At 40.7% G+C, this 19,235-nt stretch overlaps 1 protein-coding gene across 7 annotated transcripts in view; it reads left to right on the forward strand.

Moving 5' to 3' along the window:
• Nucleotides 1-19,235, forward strand: part of TRIM2 (tripartite motif containing 2) — a 120,381-nt gene that overhangs the window by 12,985 nt on the left and 88,161 nt on the right. For 2 of the 7 annotated variants that reach the window (XM_075421574.1, XM_075421578.1), the window contains exon 1: nt 11,242-11,503. The exons of 1 other annotated variant lie outside the window; for it this stretch is intronic. The gene's annotated coding sequence lies outside the window, so the exon portion shown is untranslated. Of the gene's footprint in view, nt 1-11,241; nt 11,504-12,044; nt 12,202-12,506; nt 12,757-19,235 lie in introns of those variants that run through there. 4 more of the 7 variants (XM_075421575.1, XM_075421587.1, XM_075421588.1 and 1 more) reach the window with 3 other exon arrangements.

Raw genomic sequence — 19,235 nt, forward strand, 5'->3', positions numbered from 1 at the left:
AGAGAGGATGTAGATCAGAGGTCAAAATGAAATGTGGCTGTGAAGACTCTTGACCACTACTTTGTAATAGCTCCACTTAATAGCATTACGTGGGAGAACAAAAAGATTTCTTTGAATTAGCAGCTCTACTCTGTTCTTCATTACCGTATGTAATTTTGCTACACCAGAGGGACTGAATGTTAGTGGAACTATGCTAATGAGAGAAGAAAATTAAAAATAACACCTATCTTGGCTTTAGTCTGTGTGTATATATATGTACCATTTTCCCATTTCTTTGCATATGTACATAAATTGAGTGGCTTAACAACTGTGTACAGCACAGCATAAGCGATAGGGAAAAGAACCTTATGAAAGACTTGTATTTTACCCATTAGTGTTTATTGTAACTTTTTTTTTTTGTTTGCAATGGAAAAAAATGTTTTTTACTATCTCCTTTGCTCTTCTTCAGATCATAGACCCACTTCTTAAATACTGTGGATAAAAGCCTCACTCCGCTGAGGCCTGTAGCAAATGTCCCATGGAATTCACTGAAACCAAGATTTTGCCATGAATTTATGAAGTGGTAAATCACTACTAAACCACACATGCCATAATGCACACCCAAAATGCCAATAGTTTCTTTTCAGGGATTGGCAAAAATGCGTTGCAAGATCACGGGATATTAAACCAGTGTTTCTGTTGTCAGATATCCAGCAGAAACTTTCTTGCTATGCAGAGAAATGTTATTAAACACTCCACTTGCAAAGCTGTTCTTAATGTCAAATGGACAGTATACATTTTTACATGTTGCTTTGGGCTTTAAATATACTTGCCTATTTGCAGTGCTTTGGAATTTGCCTTTTATGAATACATGAGATTCATCTGCAGTTGCCTAAAAATGTCAGTATTGTGTTTTAGCATGGTTTCAAAATATCACAATTTTTTGTGTATGAGCACAGCGTAGGATAACCAGCCTCTGAAGATCTCTGTTATGAGCTTCTCCAATGTGTTTCTGACTTATTTCAGAAGAATTTTGTATAGACATAGAAGTGGAAGAATCCTTGGTGCTAAGACTTCCAGTAAGGATGGTTAACTGTAATTCTGTAGGACACCTTCTACCTAGGAACTGAAATAATTTTGTATGGATCACTGTACATTTCAGCAAGTGGTACTGTCCATCACTTGTGAATTGATCTAGATATAAACTACTAGTTGAAAATCAAAGAGTCTGTAATTGATACCAACTCCAATCTGTACTGATCTGCCCAAGAACTGAGAACTGTTGTGGTTGTACAGACTGGAAGTGCCAGAGGAAGCATGGAACTGTGATAGTGGAGCTGCCTCCAAACAGTTTACTAGGGCATGTGAAATAGATGTAGATGCACTGTGGCTGGCACATTTAAGACTATTGATTTTTTTTTTTTTCTTGGCTATATTGCGATTGCCCAAAATTATGGGCCTTCTTATGGATATGTTCAAACCAAATTGATTTTTGTAAAGGACTCAGTTCATAGACTACACTGTTCATCTCGTGTCTCCATATTTAAATGGATTTTTATGTTTCATTCACTGAATTAAAGAAGATTGCTTCCTGCAATGACTTCAAACAGAAGGGAGACTCTCTAAAGGTGTAGTTCCCCTTACAGTCAAAAGATGGTGGTACAATTTCTATTCCAAGTGGCCCGGTGACACAGAGCAATATCTATGCATCCATTGTTTGCATTTAAAGGAAGGGATACGTCAGCAAAGAAGGGTGAGAATCCGTAGATGAGATCACAACAACCAGTTGTTTATCAAGTAGTGCTGGTGACCATGATGACCTTTTCTGGCAGTCAGTAATTCTGAATTGTGGCCATGATGGCCAGGTTTAATTGGTTCTAGAGCAGCTATCGAGCCAGCTGGTGCCAGAATGGACATCTGTAGCGAAGGGCTTAATGAAAGGCTTAGGGGGTTGAGAGAGCATGAAATGAAAATGTCCTTCTCACCGTCTCTGTTTTCAATAAAGTCTCTGAAAGCAACAACTGGTGTAATTAAAGCAGCAAGCTTAATTCAGCTTAACTGTTGGTTAGTATAATGTTAATCTCAAAGTATTTTGTAGTGAAGTGCAAATAGTTCATAGCAAGAAAATGGTCCTTCTGTGGGAAAAAAATGTACTAGAGTTTCCTTAATTTGAAAAAGAGTGAAGTCACCACACAATAACTGCCCAAACAGAAATTTAAGACAGGCTGCTCCCTGAGAAATGTGGGCTCTTCCCATCACATTTTATTTTCTAGGAATACAAAGCAACTAAGATGCTGATGCTAAAGAAAAGGAACTATTTATCTGATTTTTTAACTAGTCAACAATGGGATTTCAATCCTATTTTGTCTGTAATGAATCCAGTTAGAGCAGTTTGCTTGGGCATACTGCTGATTGTAGCAGAACCTGGAAAACTTATTTTACACAAGGGATACATGATGTTCTTAAGCAACACAGACTCATTTTGGATCTAATATTCCTAGCACAGAAATATTTAGATGCATGTGATACTACATCTGAGCTGAGAAAGCAGGAACATGGCTGCACGCAGTGTGTGCAAAGATTGTGATGGAACATTTGTAGCCTTGGATAATACAGTAAGTACCTCTGTACACACAGAGATGCTACTGTGAATCAGCTTAGAAATCAGACTAATAACTTTAGATCCTATAATACAAGTGCTCTGCTTTTAGATGTGTAATATCTACGTAAAGAATTCAAGTTCTGCACTGCAGTGCCTGTAAAAATTGGGCTTGGTCCTAACAGGTTAAGCTTAGGCACCAGAGTTAGGCACCCTATGGAGTCATAGAATCATAGAACGTTTTGGGTTGGAAGGGGCCCCTAGAGGTCATCTAGTCCAACCCCTCTGCAGCGAGCAGGGACACCGCTAACTAGATCAGGTTGCTCAGAGCCCTGTCCAACCTGGTCTTGAATGTTTCCAGGGATGGGGCCTCCACTGCCTCTCTGGGCAACCCGTTCCAGTGTTTCACAACCCTCATTGTAAAGAATTTCTTCCTTCTATCTAGCCTAAACCTACCCTGTTTTAGTTTAAAACCATTACCCCTCGTCCTGTCACTGCTGTCTCTGTTAAAAAGATTGTCCCCATCTTTCCTATAGGCTCCCTTTAAGTACTGAAAGGCTGCAATCAGGTCTCCCCGCAGCCTTCTCTTCTCCAGGCTGAACAAGCCCAACTCTCTCAGCCTGTCCTCATAGGAGAGGTGCTCCAGCCCTTGGATCATTTTTGTAGCCCTCCTTTGGACCCGCTCCAACAGTTCCATGTCCTTCTTGTGCTGAGGGCTCTAGAGCTGAACGCAGCACTCCAGGTGAGGTCTCACCAGAGGAGAGTAGAGGGGCAGAATCAGCTCTCTCGACCTGCTGGCCACGCTTCTCTTGATGCAGCCCGGGACACGGTTGGCCCTCTGGGCTGCCAGCACACATGAGTCAATGAAGAGCTTTCAGGCTCAGCATAGAAGTAACCAAAAGGCCAATGAGCACAGGACTTAGTCCAAATTTTCTTGCTTTCAGGAACCAAGATGCAGTTGAAAGCCACACACTATCAAATTTTTCTACTGAGGCTTCCCGTATGGATGTCACCTGCTGCAGCAGAACTGTATTTGGAGAAGGCAAAACAAGTAGTGGTTCTTTTCAGTTCTCTGGCTTCAGACTGAAGGGTACAATGAGATATATTGCCAAAAAAGCTGTGCAGGTCAAGGCAGAAGCCCATTTCTGGGGTGGATATGAGAGAATTATACTGCAAAACCAAGGGTTTGTTTTCTATTCCTTGATTTCAGGCTCAGCCTGGGAGCAGGAGGAAGTTTGCAACTTCTACAGTCAAAAGATTAGTTCTAGGCACTGGGATTATCTGAGATCTGACTGAATAAATCTCTTTATTACCTAGGGAAAATGATGGTAGGAGCAGACTCACACCTTTGATTCCTTCCCACCAAGCCAGAGGACTCTCGCTTCTAGTAATCAAGGAAATTTATGTGCATGGAAAAGGACATTTGCAAAATCTGAAAGAGAGAAAAGATACTGCTAATGTACGTCATTGCAGCTCTTTCCTACCTCTTCCAACAATCTTTGTCTTAATTCACAGTGATTTTTTGCAGCATTCTAATTGTCTCTGGGAATTAATTTTTTTCAGACATGGCATAGTGTGTGGTTCCTAAATTATAAGTAATCCACTTTGAGTGGATTGAGCTATTGGTTGAGCTATTTGATAGCTGATTTGGACTGGAGTGCTGGAAAAGATTGCTAGCAAGTGTTTTGAATAAGTGCTTTCATGATTTCCATTCCACTTGGAACCCTCACACGCCCATTAAGTTACGCACATCATTCTAAATTGGAGGTAAAGCCACAAAGAGGGCTAACTAGCTGAATGTATTAGTCACATTGGAATATAATTCTCCTGGTGGATAATTTTGATTTTTGTGTTTTAACTTGTTTCCTTGTATTTAACAAACATAAAGACATTCCAAGTAAGTAGTGCTGGTTGTGGAAAGTTCTCTCTGGATGTCCCTGAAGTCCAGAGACATCCATTTCAGTTCAGAACTTCTAGGGCATAAATGGTGTCACAGCAGGCAACAAAGTACCTCCATGCTGACTTGAGGAAGCAGGAGAGCTAAAGGTAATTATTTCTTGTTCTTTTTTGAGCTCCCTCGGCTAAAAGGGCTAAATGGAGAAGTCATGAATGCTGTTTATGGTGATGATATTGATGTACTAAAATGCAGGAAGAATAGGGAAGTGGACAAGGCAAGGACCAAGTTGTGCTACTAGCAGCTGATTTGTTTTCCAAATAAAACTGTGGTTGGCTTCCCTTTCACAGGTACATCTTCCCGTGTGTATACCAAGACCTCAGTTCCACATGCTGTCTCTCTTACCTGCTGTCTTGTAGTAACTGTAAGCAAATGAAATAATTTTATTTAATAATAAAGGCAGGGTAGACCCCTGCAAACAGGAGACCGCATGTACTGTGTTCAAGAGGATTTTACTAGATATAACATTATTAAAAAGTGTCCAGATGTGGGTGAAGTCACTCATGGCTGTTCAAGGCAGAACCTGCAGTGCTGAAAAAAGGTCTTCCATGTGGCTCTAAATCCATGAAACGGCTAAAAAGCTGTACTCTGCCTCTTGGATGCAGTGCTCTCTGGCCATGAGACAAATTCAAAAACACTTTTTTTCTACTCCAAACTTATGTCAATAGATACAATCCAGACCTTAGCAGAGAAATATGGAGACTCAGATAATTTTCTGCCTGAATTAGAAACCCTCCATTCTGTGGAAGCTTGCAGAATTGTTTCCTACTTTTCATTTATAGTGTTAACAGTTATGCATCTGAATTTCCTGCCTTTCTGGATGAAGTAGTGAGGCACAGATGAGGCTTTCACCTTTCACTTCTACACTGCTAGAACTCTGTAATTTCAGATGGTCAATGACAGATTTTACTCTTCTGTTTGTCATGACCTTAATGCAGTCTCCTGTGCTGTAGCTGTATAGACCCAGTGCAGCTTCTTTCTACTCTGTCTATTCTGTACCTACAAATCAGATCAAGGTTGCTGGCTAACATTCTTCTTTTGATGTTATGGGTTTTAGTTGTTTTTTGTTTTTTGTTTGTTTTTTTTTTTTTTAATTTCAGTTTAGAAGCATTTGATTTCATATGCATTTCATTTGGATAGAATGGATCCAGAAAGAGTCAAGTAACACAATGTGAAGTGGCAACGTTCGAGTAGGATCAGTTTATTTGGTCTGGTGAAGTAAGAGAAAATCTGAAAGCATTTGGAGTATTTTGGATCAAAAAGGGAAATATTATCATGCAGTCTTTGTGATTAGAAACTTACAGATCCACCACCCTGTAAAGCAAGGAAAATTGTCAGGTTACAAGTAGATAGTAGAACTAGGATGCTGTTTTTAGGTCCAAGAAAACCTTACCATGAGCACAGACAACTCGGAGAGTTCTTGACATTTTGATATAATAATACTTGACCCAGTGAATTGGGGACCGTTCTCAAACATTTCTTGAAGAAAAACAATCTTAAATGATGAGAGCTATGGACTTTGCATAGGAAAAAAGGCAAGACATCCTAACTGGGATGGACTGTTGAGTTGCTACATTGGCCTTTTGCAGGTCTCTTGATTTTTTTCTACACTGCTCAGCCTGCTTAGGAATAGATAGACTTGTATTTAGCTATTTACAGGGTTTATCTGAGGTGAAGCACCTTGTTTAGAGATGGAGCTTTGCATCTTACATTGTCATAACATGTAATTTCACAGAGCAGTCTATGTTCCACTCTCCAGGCAGTTGGACATCATCTCTGCTTCTCACCCTAGGGAGTGACTAGTTCATTGGCTGTGTCATGCAATCGTATCACAAAAACCTTGGGGACTGGCAGTGTTTAATCTGCCCTTAATGAAGCCTGCCAGATCAGCTTACACTATTTGTCACAATTTTCTGGCCTGGCTGCCAGAGCTTTGGCAATGTTTTCTGCTTCTAAAACACAGAAAGAAATAGGCAGGCCTGCAGTTGGGAACATTAACTGAAATTGAAATCCATGAGAAACCCAGGCAGAAATCCACCTTTGATCTGTTTCCTGCATGTTCTAGGCTAGATGAAATCAGATTAGTTTTAATCTCCATAATGACTATTTCCTTGGCTGAACTCAGGACAGATCCGTGCAGGGACTGAGGCCAGATGTAGGGCCTGCCTACTCTCTGGGGAAGAGTAGAGTTCAGGAACCCTCAGTCTGGAAAAGTCACAATGGAGTGCAGCCTTTTGCACAGCACTGTGGGTTATTAGTGACCGTGCACAGAGCTGGATTGTGTGTTTAGGCACCAGACTCCCCAGCATTCCTGGTTTATGAGTCAGCATGCAGATCCCTGCCAGCTCAGGTGGCCCTGCTCCTACATTGTAGACATGGCCTTAAGCACCTAATGGTCACCTTAAACACTTCAGGCGGAAATGTAGGTCTTCAGAACCTGCCACGTAACCCAGGTGTCTGGAGATGCTAAACAGCAGCAGGGGCTGAGCAACTGGGCATCTCCCTTATATCTAGACTCGTCAGGATCCTCACAGAAGACACTCTATGCCTGTCCTCTCTGAAGCGGTCAGTCTGGCAGAGCTCAGAAAGCACATGTTGAACCCCAACAAAATAGCTCCTGCCATCAAGGACACAGAAACCTGCTTCTACTCCTAATGAACAGCCAATTACTGAAGCAGAGACTGGACTTTCAAGGTTAGTGCCTTGAACAACAGCCTGGCTACTAGGCTACACAGGGGTCTTTGTTCTCTCCCTCACTCACATTGTTGTTTAGTAATGTCAGGACAGCAGCTTCAGGAGGATTCCTACCTTGGAATTACATAAAAAAATGTGATTAAATCAGGGAATGCTGGTTAAACGTTCATCTGGCTGCTAGTAGATTTGAGCCCTAATCTGTCATCTCTTGAGTACTGTAATTGCCTCTCATCTCTTCCCCGGTCAGCTTTTGTGAGAAAGGGAAGTTAAGAGAATGGGTATGCGTGAATCCCGGTTGGGGGTGGGCATTTTCTTGCAGCCCAGAGGATACCAAGTTCATGGAGAGCGTTGAGCATTTTGCAGTAGCTAACTTACGCAGCCCTGTGCTAATCTGCTGGTTTTTGTGGGTGTCATTCCTGTGGATTGCTTAAGCACAGAACTCTTGGCAGGGGGATCTGCAGACTGCCAGGCACCATGTGGTTGGGAAATGACACCCTGCCTGTGCCTCTTTGTGAATCTGTCTCTCCCTTTATTTACTGCTGAGATTTTTTTTTTCTTCATCCAAAGTATGTAAGTCCAAGTAGGCAGAAAGGAGGACCTTTTCTCTGTAATAGGACCATGGGAGGAAAGAGATTACAGTATCAAAAGCAGTATAAATCTGATGAGCAGTCAATACCCTGGAAATACAAGTAGGTTGTCTGTGTAAGAGACTAGCATGGAGTTAAATGAAGTAGTGTGTCAACTAGAGATTTCTTCTGGAGTAAGTAATGTAATATTGTAGGAAGGTTTTCTGTTGACACTTCTATCTCTGAGCAAAGCCATATGTAATATTGTGTTGCTAATGTATTTTTTCATAGGCTTGATGTAATGACATGGGAAAAGATGTGGAAAACATATAATAAATACTGCTGGAATGGGAGGATGCCAGTTTAAATAACCACTGGAAGACTGCCTTTGTCAGCTGAATGGTAGGCTGTAGGATTGCTATCATGTTCAGTGACATGCACCAAAAAATGTCCAGGTCATAACAGCTCAATTACATTTTTTTCTAAGTCTATTCACTGAGAGACCGTTATTGCAGATCCTGGGCTGTCAAGAGAAGCTTGGACTCCTGGAGTGGGCTAACTCCCTGCTGGAAGGAAACTAACAGCAAGTTCACAGGTTACAGCTGCATCTCTGTGTGTCTGAGTCCTGCTGGGAACGCAAATCTTTCTTTTGTTAGTTGAACTGCCTGTTCAGCAGTATCTCAGCCAGGTCCCTTACAGTGTAATCAGGAATCTGAGTAACTTGGGTTCCCCAGGTAGCTAAAGGCAGAGTTTAAGGTAAGAAATAGAAGTGCTGTATGTTAGCTTACTGGAAGTACGCTGGTGCTAGTGAGATACCCACTCCTGAGGTTGGTGCCCAAACACCCTGTCTTATGCTCGAGGAAGCTGCGACTGCCCATGAACTGAATACACATGGAAATAAATGGAGAGAGATCCAAGTTCGTGCTGCTTCCACGCTGAGCTGGCTAGATGTTACTTAGCTTGGTCCAGAAACCGTGTAACCGTGTTGGCTTTTGCTGTGCTATGCTTTTCTATGGTGGGAGAGTTGACACCGCTGTGAAAAGCAGTTGAGCCTTCTCATTCTATGTCAGATGTTTGCTTCTTTTTTTAAAATAAGCTATTAACTTCGTTGCTTTACCTTGTTATAATATTCATTTTTGAGTTTGTCCTTGTTGCTGTCTGAGCAATGTACTCTTTGAAGTTCAAGGTTTTACACAGCAAAAATGTCAGAACTACATGAGTTTAAGTGACAGCTTAGTGCTTTCTAATCTGCTTAAGGAATCTTTTCATTTTAGTGCTTTTCTTTTGAGTATATTGTCTTTACTAGGGCCACTAAATACATGTTTCACTAGACATTGTCTAATTATTGTGTAATTTTGTGTATAAGATTAATTCAGAAGTGGATGTAGATGTTTTGTTGAAAATATTTTCTAATTTCCATTTTTTTTTAGTTTTAGAATGCAAAATATTGTTTGTAACACATTGTGGTTGGTATGTCCTGTGGATAGAACATGAGAGCCCCGGGGTTCGGAAGTCAAACATCAGGGAGGCCTGACTCCTGTGTAATGTTTGACTAGGAATGTGATATCTGATAAATCATGAAAGTTTCAGTGATGTAAGGTGCACAGTGTGTCCTGGTGGTGTTGAACTTTTTCAGATCCAATGGAGGTTAACACCATGCACCAAATCTCCTTTGTTTTTCTGTGTAAAAGAGAGAGAATGTTTAATGCTTTCACATCTTCATGTAACACCTGAGTTTCACGGACAAAAAGGCGTGTGTGCATAGCCTCTGACAAAATACTGCTCTGTGTGATTGTCAGAGTTGATCTCCTGTATAGGTCAGTTTGGGTATTCAGTGCAATTTATGGAGCAGTTTTCTTCTTTAATTAAAAAGTCAGACTTTTCCCAATACAGGGAAACCCCTTTGAGGGATTTTGTATTAGAAAATGTCCCATCGCTTGTGGCACCAGCAGGTTCTTTGCAAAACCCTGCTCTTGGTAATTGAACACCTGCTTGGAGAAGTAACATCCCAAACAACATCTCACTTCAGGCAGCCTGAGTCGTCTTTGTAAAAGTGTCTCCACTACGCAAGAAAGGAACATAAATGCTGTAGGGTTTGAAGCAATGCTTCCAGCCTGTTTTGTCCCACCTGAAGAGTCCCTTTGTACTGTGGCGCGTAGGAGGACCTTGCGTGAGTCTGGGGGAAATGTTCTTTAGGCAGGGTGCTCTCTCTTTTTCATCTTCTGAACAGGAGTCGAGAAGAAGAATCAGTCCCCATGTACATTCCCATGTAGTTCATGCTAATAAAAGTTGCTAGACTGACAGGTCAGCAGAGATCTTGATCCACTGAGTCACAACACATACTTCAGAGGTAGGGTTTTACTAAAGTTTCTCCAACAATATTTTTCAAACTGAAATCACCAATTTTGTGTAGAGTTGAACAGGTAGCTTTGCCTTCTTAACCATTTGACTTCTGGTTTGTATTACTGATAAGAGGGTTATATGCAAGGGTGGCTGCAGATAGCGGAGGGAGGGGAGATGTCTACCTACCCATTTCACAGAGGTCACAAAACAGCTGTGGCATGACTACCACTTCAAGTCATTGCCAACCCAGGCAGGTCTTCAGCTGCTGACTTAGAAGGCAAAGCCCCCTCACGCTGCCCAGCGCCATTACCGGGCCCTAACCTGCCCGTCTCCCTCATACGATCTGACAGATCTGCCCTCCCCACCGCAGCTGTGGGCAGGTTTGTCTCCTCGGAGCAGGGAGGAAAGTCGTGTGAACAGCAGTGTGCCTTTTCTGCTTCTGCTCCACTGCACGCTGTGCCTCACCGACTCGTACAGCTCCTTTCAGGCACTTCCTCGAGTTTTAGTGTAGCATGATTTCGTAATGTGGAATAAGTGATGGTGAAGCTGATATTTCACTTTTGAACAGGGTAGATGTAGGCAGTGTTTGGGCTTGTGTCATTAAATGAGGTCCTGGTTGCTGGAAGGAAAACACACAGAAAAAATCTCCATGCTGTCAGATGCAGTATTGATTGCTACATTGAGCCCTAATGTCAAGTAAATGCTTCCCTTCCTCCTCGCTTCCCACAAATGCTAAATAATAGACCTTGTTTACTGGAATTTACAAATTATTTTGTCTTTGTGAGCGATGCAATGACAGTGCCCCCTACGCTTTCCTTTAATTCATAATACCATCTGGGTTTTTTTTATCCTACATTTCTAATGCAGTTTTTAAATAACTATATTTCTTGCCCTTAGACAGATAAGCTCTAATTTTATAATGAGAATTTCAGTGTTAGATTATTTTAAAAAAGAATCTAGGCCATATACATTATGTAAGGTTGCCATAGCAACAGTTTCTCTGAGGGGAAAACCAACTGTCCATAGTTTCCACAGAAACCACTCCCCGCTGAGACAGGTGCCTCCAAGGGAAGTGAAGGGAATATAAATGAGAGAGAAAGAGACGTGCACAGATGTCGTGTGATCTCTGCGGCATCCCCACACTGTTGCAAATTCAGCTGAACGTTTCTGGGTTTCTTTTTAATTTGTTGGTTTTGATTGCATGACTGGCACCTTCTCTTGTCATGTAAACTCTGGCCACCCTTCCCTCCCATGGAACTGGTTTTGCAGCTGGAGGTACGGCAATGCTCCACCTTGGCAGTGAACTGACCACATCAGATACTAAAGTCCAGTGCTCTAGGAACCACTGTGCGTGGGAGAATTTAAATGGTAAATGAGAATTTTCCCCCTTTGTTATTAACTTTTTTGTTTTTTCCCTGAAAGAAGTCAGCACAAACAGACAGGTATGGAAATACTTCCTTCCAGAGAGGAACCGGAGAGGAGTGAAGCTCGACTAACTGGTCGTTTAATGGTTTTGTTCTTTTGGGGTACAAGCATGCACTGCTAGGAAAAATGTATTCTGAAAGATGAGGATGTAGTAAAAAAGAATTAACTCAATCTTATGGTTTGTTAACTGAGAAAAGAAGGAACAATTTCTTTAATGTACTTTAATGTCACTGAGGCGAGTATGGATTAACGTTTCTGAAATCCTTTTGCACATTTTTTCCCACAAATAGTGTTGATTTGTTTTATTTTTTTTTCTTCAAGGGCAATAAAACTGTGACATTCATTCAAGGCTTAGCACAGCCATAACTACAGATTAACGTGCTGGCTACTTCATCTTCATCCTGTCATCTCTCTGCTGCTTTATGGGGAAAGCAGGCTGACATGGTTATTAAATCTGGCAGCTGTGTTGTATGCACATGGGAAGCAAGTAGAGCACAGCATATAGAAAATGAGTAGCTTTCAGATAACAGCCTCCTTTTCACTGCTGCGAGGCTTAAAAGGCAGCCTAAAAAGCTCTTTCTTTTCTTTGTAATCACCAGTCGCTGGATCAGTGCGCAAATATCACAAATACAGTTGCAAATGTAAGTATTCCTTGCCTGTGTGGTGCTTTCAGATTGCTAATTAGGGTTTCTACCTCAGTGTTCTGCTTGAAAAAGCAGAGAGATGAAAGCTGAAAACATCCTGATGGGGAAAGCTTCTCTGCAGAATTGTTCTGGCTTTCAGTGGACGAGCTACTGAGGGAAAGGGATACATGAAAGCTTTCCGGAACAAATAATTTGCAGTTGTGTTTGTTGTTTTTTTGGACGTCTGCTTGCCGCTTTGTGAGGGGAGAAGCCAAGCAAATGCAGGAGGTACTTCTAGAGAGATGGTTTTCTGCTTAGATTAGGTAATATTAGATAGATACACAGCGAGAACGATGCTTCAGCGGTAACAGATGGCTCGTGAATGCATAGGAGAGAAATCTGCCATGGTATTTTTCACCTGGAATCTTTTCTTCAAAAATTCATAAATGCAGACCTGGACTTCTCATTAAGAAACTCAGCAGTACCTTATTACGCTAAGTGCAAACAAATAGTCATCATAAGGGGCACCAGTAAGTCTGCATCTGACCTGATAAGAACAATGAACGTAGCATGGTGAGCGATGCATGTTTTTCACCACTCTGTCTATACATGAAAGTGATCTTTATCTGCTATGTGGCATGGAGGCAGGTTAGTAAGTTGGTTGGGAAGGAGCGGAGTTGAAGGTTTTTCAGTGTTGCTGTGGTACTTTAAGGAAGAGAATTGGTGTTTGTTATTATTTTTTGGTCTCATAGCACTGAAGAAACAGCAACTTTTGTTTTTTATTCTCCTTTGTGATTCAAAGCTTCTGTAGTGCTGTTGTCCTGTTCGGTTTATGGCTTGTGAATTTACTGTAGTGTGAATGAAATCTGCTTATTGAAAACAGCCTGTGATCAGTACCAAGTATATATGTCAGATAATTGCACTAGCAATACAGGCTGTACCTGGTTTGTTTGCGTTGCCATATCACGTTTCTTGCTTTATTTACAGGTTTTGTTATTTCTTAGGGACCATTGTGGTACTCTGAGCTTTTTATGAGCCATGTGAAAATGTCAGTATCACAGTTAACAGGTGATTGCATGAAGTGACTAGGGAGGGAGTATATATATTGTGGTGTTTGCTGCGCAGAGAAGGCTAAACATGTTTGTGTTATTAACCCGCTTGATAATGCTGCTATAACAGAGGTATGTTTGGTCAATCTGCTGTTTATAAGCTGCTTTTGCAATATTTCAGCCTCATCTTACAGATGTGTATGTAGAACTGCCTGTCTTCATTGTAGCAAGTGAAAGGTGATTTTGGAGCTTCTCTTTCCTTCCTCTTGTCTCCTTTTTTCCCTCGTATACTGTCAGAAATTCATAGCTTCCCTGAAACTTTGCTGTGAAAATGGTCATTTTTGATGACAGCTGTGGAGCTAAGCTTCCCAAGCCTGAATGGCAGCCAGCCAACTGCCGAGGCAAGTGGTGACCTTTCAGGACAATGTCTCTCACAAAAATACCAAAATATTAAAATGGCAGACATCAAATGCCATGTGCGTGCGGAGGGGTTGTCAGCTGGCAGGCTTTCAGCTGAAGGCAGTTAATCTGCTGCTTGCCTGGAATAAACATTGAAAGCCCCTGCCTCAGTCGCTAAAATGTAGAGAAATATTCATGTGTGTCCTGAATAATTTCAGAAGTTCTTCTGGGAAGATTTGGGACATGGATGGAAATTTTCAGAGGTGTTTTATTGAAAATTTGCTCAGGTATTGTCTTGACGGATGTCCAGAAAAGCAACTTTTTGCCTTTTCTTTTGCGCTTTGCATCATATACCAGTTTTCCTCCCAAATCTGTTATCCACAATGTAAATGGACCCTGATGAAGCCTAAGCAAGTTCATTGATGCGCAGCAGGATTCTGAAATTCAGATAGCATGTGCACTGACTTTTTAGGCATATGCTCACTGAATATTAAGCAATCCCCTGCAGTTCTTGGTGCTGCAGCCCTGAGCTGAAACCTTGCTTGCTATGACATGCATCGATGCTTTGTAACTTCCTTTGAAGGCACTGAGTGTGAGCATTCCCATGCTTGCTGGTATGTCAGCTTCTCAGATACCTTTACCCACTGGTAAACAGATCAGTGACACTGTGATTGCCTGCCTTGTTGTTTTCCCCCTGCCTCATAAATATTCCTGGGAGGTGTGAAACTGCGTGATCCTCTACCTTGGGCTTTAGGAGAGGCAGGCAGTGTGCATGGTTGATCAGGGAACTAACCTGTTCACCTTGTGGTTGACCTCACCTGGAGAATAAGAAAGGGTACACTAATAACTGCACCAGACCAGTCTTGTCTGGCCAGTTTGCAGCTGGCCACAGTTCAAGAGTATTCTCAGTATTCTCCATGCAAAGCACAGGGTGAGCTGCCGACACAGGTAACTCCTGCAAAGCAGTCAATGGCCAGATTTAATGGTGCCAAATCCATTGTTACTTACCGAAAGGCTGAAAACGAATATAGCCCTTCCCAGTATTTCTTTCCTTTCCCCCTTCCCTTTCAAGACAGGAGTTCTGCTTCACTCCAAGTTCTCTCTCTTGCTACAAACAAGCAACTTTTTATAACCTCACTTCTAGAGGAAACATGTCCCACCCCTCCCTGCCCTTTAAAACTGGGAACACTGTATTCCATGATCACCTTCCCTCTTCTGTAGTCATAGGAAAGACTAAGTCTCCATGTTGGTCTTTTCATTCCAGTTGCTATTCTGTGATCAATCCTTCTTTCTTCTAATTCCCAACAAGAAGAGTTATGAAGCAAATGAGGTAGGTAAGGACAAATTCCCATAAACATCTTCCAGAAGTTAATGCTTCCTCCTTCCCTTCCTTTCACCCTTCCTCCTGTCTTCAAATTTGTGTCTGCTTTGCCTCAAGCATTTCTGTGATTTAAGACTTAAAGTCTGTTTGGAAGAAAAACATTATGCTCACCTAGTTGAGGAATAAAAATGTAATTGAGGTACCAATTAATGTAACTTATCACAATGTGGATACCTAGACTGAGTTTTGGATTTTGATCTTCAAACAGCAAACCACATGTAGGCACAATCTATTTAATCATCCCTGATAATGTTAAAGAAAAAATAAACTAGGGATGCTGCTGTTTTCTGTGGGCTTTGCGTGAAGAAAAATTCTGAGGAAAATAATATGTTCATCAGCAACTGTAATTAAATCCAGTTATACAGGGCTTGGTTGTTTCATAAGAACCTGGGCAGTGTCAGATCAGTTCATTAACACAGCCATTACACCTGATATGAAATACTGACTTGTACTAATGGCATTATAGTTTTATTCTGCATCTGTATTACTGTTACTCTCTCCTATTTCTGTAGCATCTAGGAACACTTTTATTGGAAGATCACTGAGCTAGGTACTTTATAGAAACAGAAGATAACCCTTGGCCCCAGATTGCTTACAAGCTATTTTAAAAATAAAGCAAAAATCTCTTATTATACAGTTACCACCTTTCTTGTTTGCCTTTTATCTGAATTCAGAATACGGATGTCAGTAGTATGTTGTAACTGAATTGGTCATCAGGATACCAGAGTTTGCCTAGACATGGGCTTGAAATTGCATGTTATTAAAATAGGAAAATGACATACAGACTGTGACCTTATTTCAGAGCTGTTTTACTGATTCACTTGGAGTATCTCCCTTAGGCTGTTAATGTTTAGCTATGAAGTTAATGAAGTATATTAATGGAAATTAACTCAACTGACCAAAACATGACTATAATTACAAAATAGTTGTGGGCCATGGATGAAGATTCCCCTTAAAATCGTTAAGACACTATTGTCAATTACTAAGTCAATAAGGCTCATGATGAACTTAATTACTAAGGTAATAATATTGATTATTAAATTTAATGAAGCATGTTTACCTGTGGTTATTTACAGGATCTAAATTTCAATGTTAATTATTGGCATGAAATAGCAACAACGTGACACATGACTGTCAGCCGGTATTTGACTCATCATGGACCATGTACTGTGATTTGGGCAGGTGAACAGTGAGGATCATAATATGGGATGAGAGTCTTCATCTATATTTTCTATAAGACTAATTTTTTCCATATCTCTGCTCCTTACCCATCTTACAAATAGATTTCAGGAGAAGTCACACATCATCTTTTCTGCCACCTTTTGTTTGAACGGTATGGTGTAAGGTACTCAGTGGTTCTTATACCCATAAACTCGGACTGAATCTGCTGTCTGAAATCAGTCAGAACAACCCTCTAGTTTGCAAAGCTGTACTATAGTACACTATTCCGTTGTGAAGGTATTTCATTTATTCAGTTTGTACACTCTTCAGATATCCTTCATGAGGCATGACTGTAGCATGTGAATACAAGCTAGAACTTAACAATGTAACTGACATAACTGAGCGAAATTGCATAATTATTCTTTCTGGAAATTTATATTGCACAAACCATTATGATTTCTGAGCACCACTTTTATTATGAGGTCATAAACCTAGTTCTGTATGCAGAAATAAAAAATCTAAAGGATCCCAGAGAAACAAATTGCAGTTGGAAAGATTCAATACCTTGAATTTCCCAGGATTTTCTAATGTCAGCTTGAAACTATATTTTGCAATAATACCTCTTTTTGCATTGACAGTGCAACTTGTATAACCGTGGTGACATATTGAAAACTAAATAGACATTGGTGTCAGCCAAAATTTAAATATATTCTGACAGTGGCACTGTTCTCCCTTCCATAAAGCAGTTGAAAGAATCCAAATGAATGTGAGCTGCAAAACATGAAGGGCTATTGTACTCATCAAATGTTTGTGTGTTTTTTTTGTTGCATACAGGGAAAAATGATTAAAACAGTCTGAAAGATTATTTGCAAGCATGCAATTAGTCATAAATCCAGCTTGATCTGGATGGATAAAGCAGTAGTTTATCAATATGGTAAGCCAGTACTTTGAAAGGATTTTGCAGAACCCATTAGTTCAGGGATATTAAGATAGGTGCCTCTTTTTTTTATGAGACAATAATATGATTCCCAAATGGATAAGCTAGAAGGTCAAAGGCAAAATAATTTATCCCCAGGAGTGGTATGGATTACTGTTAAGAACATTCTGAAATCCTGTCCTATCATTCGTGTATTTCAAAGCATTCCTAAAAGTAATGACATAATTTTGAGATAGTAAATCAGAAATAACCAAGTCACTGCAGCTTGTTTGTCTTTTAGAAAGATGGGTAGTCTTAATTTAAAGGCTTCTGTACTTTTGAGTTTCCTTTACGTATCTAGGCGAGTCATTCAAAAAAGCTAAATACTTTTTCTGTTCTGTTTCCCACCTCCCCTTCAATTCAGTGGGAATTTACTCATGCAAGGGGCCCTTTTAAGAACCAAGAGAGTCTATAGACTGGAAGTGAGCTACCTCTGTTGAATGCTTTCTAATGAACCAGACATGGACTTCCTTGGCATTCTGAGTGTTGCCCTACTGACATATCTGAATCCAGAGCTTTGTTACAGTATGTGTAGCCGTCAGATTTTAAATTAGTCATTAGTTAATGCTGAGGCATTAGGTAATTGCTATATAAAAGTGAAGCAATGTGGCTGAAAAGAGGTAAAGAATTAGATAAACTAACATCCAAATTATTTTGGCGTATTTGGAGTTCTCAGGGCAATATATATATGTTAACCTTGGGCCAAGACATAGCCATCCTACAAGTGAATGTAACTCATACTGCATATTGTCATAGCAAAATTTTACCCCAAAGGGTCTTCCAACCACCAGTGTTCCTACCCGGTGGAATAGCCAAAGTACCCTTTTTCTCTATAAGATTTGCAATTTAAAATGAGAAACAGACAATCTGTTAAGATTTTTTCTGTTTTTAAGAGCATGTTGAGAGTTAACAGAATGAAGCTTGTAACATGGATAGCTTTGTCTAGTGCTTATAATGAACACCATGCTATGGACATCGGACATCTTCTAGAAATCAATAATTATCGATGAGGAAAGAAGTCATTATTTTTCATTGTAATTATTAGGAGACTCGTGATGGGTTGCTTTGGTTCTGACCTTGATTATCCATGCACTGGACTAATAATTGCAGCAAATTCCTTTTTCCAGAAGTGTTCATTTCTTGGTCAGCATCAGAGATTGTAGGTAAGGGAGGACCACCTAGCAAAACACTGTTATTTTTATTTCTCGGGAAGTATGAGTTTATCCTCTTGGGGCAATAAAAGGCCACATCATTGGCTTAGGGTAATGCTTTTAAAAAATGATTCTGTCCTTAAAATGTCTTCTGAAAGGTTTTGCTTTGCTTTATTCTTGAAGATGTGAGGGCAGTTAGACACAGAGGGGACATCACCTGATTGCAAGTGCTGTGGAGGACAGAAGGAAGAAAGCTCTTTGATGCTCCTTGATCCTCAGCTATCTAGCCCTAGGAGAAATCAGAGCTGATGTTATGCAGCCCTGATTTATGGAGCTAGGAAAAGGTTGCTTAGGTCCTTCAGCAGCAGAGACCCCACACTACCTGACCCTATCATCTGGAAAGCCTTTTTCTGTAAATATACTTGCCCTCCATTTGTCACTGAGGAAAGTTTGAGTGTTGCCAGAGGAACAAATGGCAACAAATGGCACAACATCACTATGTCATCTATACTTCTGGTGAACTATCTAAATAAAGAGGTTTATAAAGAGAACGCAAGAGCCCTTCAACTGATTGGTTTAATCAGGTATGGAGACTAAAAGTAGGTTTAGGGCTGCCTATCACACTAACAGCGCAACTCTCTAGGTCAGTGGATTGCTGTCTCTTTACAGGACTGTCTGTCAATGGGTATGTGTACAAAGAAGTCCATAGTGGTTTGTTTATCTACTGATTCAGAACAGATGCTCAAATAGCACAACTTTCATGAAGGAGGAATTGATAAAGACTGCAGCTGGGGTGTGGATGGTACAAGAAACTCCATCCATCATTTTCCAAAAGGCACAATGAATGGCTTAATTGTTGCTACTAACAATTGTTGGCCATTTTATTTGCTATAGACAAAGTCTGGCCCCACTAAGAGCCAGCTTGGAGAAATACA

This window comes from Opisthocomus hoazin, chromosome 5 (genome assembly GCF_030867145.1).
Source record: "Opisthocomus hoazin isolate bOpiHoa1 chromosome 5, bOpiHoa1.hap1, whole genome shotgun sequence".
NCBI lineage: Eukaryota > Metazoa > Chordata > Aves > Opisthocomiformes > Opisthocomidae > Opisthocomus > Opisthocomus hoazin.